Here is a 5630-nt window from a genome sequence, read left to right as displayed (position 1 = left end):
GAAAAAAGGACTCTCATTTGAGGACATTCATCAAGAATGTGCTGTCCATTAATTGGGAAGGTGCCCAGTTGGTCGATGTCCTCGTTAGAGTGAAGGCTGACATCACCGCTGTCCAAGAAATTCGATGGACGGGGTAAGTACTGAGACGAGTAGGTCCTTGTGGCATTTAATACAGTGGCCATATAAAGGAGCGCAAATCTGGTGTGGGATTCGTAGTGGGAGAAAAACTGCATCCGCAACAAAGCGAGGAGAGAGAGAAGGACCATGTGATTAAAGACGCCTCCTATGAGCGCTTGGAGCCCACCTATGAGAGCTGCCCCCGCCACGATGTCAAAATCGTGCTTGGCGACTTTAACGCCAGGGTGGGCAAAGAAGGTATTTTTGGCGCAACAGTCGGTAAATTCAACCTCCGTGATGAAACATCCCCAAATGGGTTGAGGCTGATCGACTTCGCCGGGGCCCGAAATATTATTATCTGGTTAAGTTACCTGGCTGTCTCCGGAGCCAAAAGCCACCAAACAGATCGATCATATTTGAAGATCGGAAGACACGTCGCCAATGTTCTTGACGTGCGTACGCACCGAGGCGAATCCGATTCCCCAATCGACGACGATGGAGTAGACGTTTCATTGTCTGACCATGAAGAAACTCGAATAGCAATTACCCGTTTCAAGAACAACAAAGCGGCAGGGGCCGCTTGATATTCTTCCGAGCTATTCAAACACGACGGCGAAGAACTTGGCATGCATCAGCTTATTTGTAAAGTATGGTCGGATGAATGCCCGATTGGAATTTAAATATGCTTTGGCCAATCTACACAAAGGATGACTCCACAATCTACTCCAACTACCGTGGTATAAGCCTCCTCAACATCGCGTGTAAGGTTCTATCGATCATATTGTGTGAAAGATTAAAGCACAGCGTCAACAAACTGATTGGACCTTGTCAGTGTGGCTTTAGACCTGGCAAATCAACAACCGACCAGATATTCACCATACGCCATATCATGGAAAAGACTAGTGAAAGGAAAATCTACCGACACCACTTCTTTGTCGATTTCAAAGCTGCCTTTGACATCAGGATAAGGGTCTGCCTTTTTGTCGCTATGTCAGACTGTGTTATCCTCGCAAAACTAATACGGCTGTGTATACTGACGTTGATCAATACCATAAGCTCCGTTAGGACCGGGAAGGGCCTTTCCGAGCCGAAACGAGGTTTCAGGGAAGGCGACTCTTTTTCGAGCGACTTTTCAATCTACTTTTGTGCACAGCTGATCGCGTGTGTGTGGGGAAATTCTGGCTTTAGTGGCATTATCTAACATTTTTTTAAATTTTGTCGGGCTGTGATATCGATCTTCTTAATGTTCGATTCCCAAATTCCCGATTCGGTTGTCTGTTGAGGTATTCGTTTGAGATTTAGTCAACTCGGGTTGTCATCGTGGTAACTGGTTCCGCAACCAGTCCATTTAGTTTCCAACCGAAAATGGTATTTTGTGACAGAAGTGTTTTCGAAATTTTCGCAACACCTTCGAGTATTATTTGTGGTATGAGATCGTTGCCTAACGGAATATCTATTGGAACGGCAGTGTTGCAGTTGGGGTCTGCTAACTGGTGAAACCTTTTGCCAATGATTGCTATTTATATGATAGCTTGGAAGCATATTTGTTAGTTGCGGTAGAAATAATGGAAATGGGGAGATTTTATTTGAGTTTTGTACTACTCTTCCGCCTATTCCCGTAATTTCAAAATTGGCCAGTTTTCTTGGCTGTTGTAGCCTTCTTTGTTGCCTAGACGCTATTAAAGGTGGTGCTTCTTGGCAATTTTCTCAATTTTGTAAGTTGGAATTTGCTGTTGCAATTAATCCCTTAGCTCTCTTCCACTTAGTTTTTCGAAATTTTGTAATTATTTTTGATAAGTTTTAAAATTTTAATATAATTTTGTACCCTATGTACGTTATATATACCAACATAGCCAAATTGTATGCCGTATGTCTGTGTATATATTAATTTGCATTACGAATAACGCGGTAAGAGAAATTTGGTTAAGTGCAGGTATGCACTTTTAGTACCCATGTAAATTTGTAGCATTTTAACGTTGTTGTTGGTACATACATATGTGTGTATGTTACATTAATATTCTTTCCAAACTTTGGTAATATAGGTAATATAGAAGTGTACATAGGTGGTGAATATTGTGCATACATGTTTGGTTGCTTGTTTTCTTTTTCTCTTTTAATTTTCGAAATTGCCCTAGCTTACTTATTGCGCGATCCTGATTATACTGTTTTGAGTATAAGGGGTATTGCCGAAAAATGTTGTCAATACTTGAAAATTAAGCATAACTTTTCAGATGTGTGTATGCCATACATACATACATATATTTGGATGTACACACAGTACCAAACTTTTTTCACTGTCACTGCGTTCAATTCCTTTATTCTGGTGTTCTCCCCGTTTTGCTGCTGATGTATTTGAGATGAGGGTATATCACCTTGAGGGATTCCTCTCCTTTCCGTTTTGCTTCTTGATGTGTATGTTCCGTACTTATATACATTAGACCTGTCTTTATAATTCAAAATGTATTCTATGTTTACAGAATGGGTTATTTTTTTCCCTTTTATGTAAAAATGTTTAAAAAAAATTTGGGGACAATCGGATGATGGGAAGACACGCGGAAACGTTTTAAAATTAAAAATTGCCTTCCTATACGAAAAAACAAGTTTTATGTATTCAAGTATCAATTTTTCTTTTAGTGTATTATTTTTCTCCAATTTTTTGCATTATATTAACTTAAAACTACTACTTAAAGGTAATATTTTTATTCACATCAATTTATTTAATGCATCTAGAAATATTACAACTTAAATTAATTCTGATTTTTTATAGGACATTTATTTTTTTTGTATTCTAAATCTTACAAAGTGCATGACACAATTTGTGTCTACCATGCAAAACATGATTCAAGAATTAATAAAATCAGAAAATCTAATGCTTCAAAATTTATTAATTAAAAAATAAGCTTACTAAATATCTGTATATGGCTAATGGTGTTAACCAACATAAATCAGAGATTAATAGATTTATGTCTGAAAAAATATTGATTTAGTTCATATATCAGGAACTCATCTAACAAATAAAAATAATTTCAGTATACCGGGATTTTGAATCCACATATGTTACAAATCGTCCGGATGGAAAAGCGCAAGCGTATCGTAATCGCGCGGAAGAACACAACACTGAAAAGTATATCAGGAAACTGTGTCCAAATTCTAGCAAGCAAAACTCTCTTTGGAAAGCCCAAAAGTCTTTGAAGTCACCAGTATATTCCTACATGCCTCTAAGACAAGTGAATGGTAATTGGGCATGAAGTAATGAGGAAAAGGTAAATTGCTTTGCAAATCTCCTAGAAAAGGTGTTGGCAACCCTTGCCCATATATATAAATAAATATTCAATTTCTATGTTTATTTTACGGTTTAATGTTTCATTCTCATTTCTTTATTAAATTGTCGCGAATTTCATATTATATACATTATTCCAACTGTAAAGCGTCTGCTTACTTGTTTGTGCGATTTGTGTATTTGTCATTTTCCTTTCTTCGCATAAGCATAAGCACGTAGGCGTAAGCTCCAATTAGTTATTTTGGGCTTATATACTTGTTATTTCTAAGCTGCAGTATGTTTTCCCTCTACCCTGGCTGTGCTGATCTGCACAGTAAATGCAAGTAAATTTGTGCATATATGCCACTGAATGTCATGTTTGAGCTTATTCATCGATCAGCCAGAAAAGTGGAAGGACATAGTGCGGTAAGTAATTTATGTAATAATTTATAAATACCTATTGCCTTACAAATTGTTATTTAGAAATTAACCATACGTACAGTTCAACTATTTTTACACCTTCGATCCATTCTAATTCGACAACAATGCCTAAATTTGTTAATACAAGTACTACATCTACACAGTCATTGAATTTGCCGAGAAAACCGCAGGAATTGCCCGATTTTTGTGGAAAGCTGGATGATTGGCCAATATTTTATACGGCTTACATAGAGTCAACTGCAATTTATGGATACAGCAACTACGAGAATAATCAACGTTTATTAAAGTACCTGAAAGGCTACGCACGGTCAAGTCATTGCTAATCCACCCGGACAACGTCGGTAATATAGTTGATTTATTAAAGTTCAGATTTGGGCACCCAGAGCAGTTGATCCGTAGCCAGCTGTGTCAGATGAAAGAAATCGCACCTATTTCGGAAATTGCCCTGATGAAAATAATACCGCTTGCAACGAAGGTATGTAATATTTGTGTATTTTTACAATCTGCTCATGATGGTGAATTGTATTTGTAAAATCCTACATTAATCGATGAACTTGTCTCAAAATTGCCTTTGAGCAAACGTGTCGAATGGGCCATCTTCGCAGCTCTTGTACAGCCACATGCAACAGTAAAACATTTTAGTGATTGGCTGTCAAAATTAGCTAATATAATTTGTACGGTTTGTAAAGACCCTTACAAGGATTCGAAGTGCCGGATGGTTCTACATACAGTTGAGCTACAACGATCAGTGAGATGTCCAATTTCTCAGAAGGAACACAAGGTAGCAGGGTGTGCGTGTTTTGTAGAATATTCAGTGCCGAGAAGATGGGCAGGGGTGAAACGACGTCGTTTGTGCTTTGTTGTTGCCGGAGAGTGCATCATAAACTCTTACTTGAAGTTGCGGAGAACGTTTTCAATTCGTCAGGATAGTCAACTCCGACTTTCTCCACTGCGAATATACAAGGTAATCGTAAGCCTACATCACCAAGTCGTTCACTCAACAGCTAGCAGACATTTCTGGAAGCAAGATCAGCAGTTCTGAGTTGCAGTTCCACTGAAAGCAAGGTCCTCTTTCGTATTTTACCGGTCACCGTATACGGAAATCACAGACATCAAGAATCAACGTTTGTAGTGGACTTATTCATCAGTGGCGCCGGTATGCAGAAACAATACAAACTCCGTAAATTGTATGCTGTGTCTAACCCTACAACTTCCGGTATAGGGTTTAAGCAGAGACGATGGTGATGGTGATGTTATGCAATCGCCGGATATTTACGAAATGTGCTGGATGACGTTTGTTGCTGCTTGCTCACCATGTGCTGCAAATTATTGAAAAAAAGTTAACGCGCTGGAGCACCAAAATGAGCGCGGAACCACGGCCTGTGCAGTAAAAGCAATATTGGATCACCATTATGTCGATGGCTTCGTTGAGAGCTTCAGCTCGGAAGAGGAAACCATTTCCGTGTCAGAACAAGTCCGAGCGATTCATACAGATGCTGTGTTTGAGCTTCGCAATTTTACTTCTAATTCTTCGAAGCCGCGCTTGATGTTACGCGAACGACTGGCAAGAAAGAAGGTTTCGTTGGTGAGAAGGTACTGGGTTTGTTTTGGCAGCCATAATTAAATTTTTTCGGCTTCAAACTAAAGTTTCATAACGTTGCTGAAGCGGTGATAAATGGGCAGAGGCGCCCTACTAAAAGATAACTTTTAAGTGTCGTCATGTCGATTTTTGACCCTCTAGGGTTTCTGAGTAATTTCGTCATTGGGGCCAAGGTACTTATGAGTGAGCCTTGGAAACACGATATCTACTGGA

This window comes from Bactrocera latifrons, unplaced genomic scaffold, assembly GCF_001853355.1.
Source record: "Bactrocera latifrons isolate USDA-ARS-PBARC rearing strain unplaced genomic scaffold, ASM185335v1 scaffold_752, whole genome shotgun sequence".
In the NCBI taxonomy this organism is placed as follows: Eukaryota; Metazoa; Arthropoda; class Insecta; order Diptera; family Tephritidae; genus Bactrocera; species Bactrocera latifrons.
The sequence above is the reverse complement of the archived record's forward strand: the minus strand, read 5'-3'. Positions refer to the sequence as shown.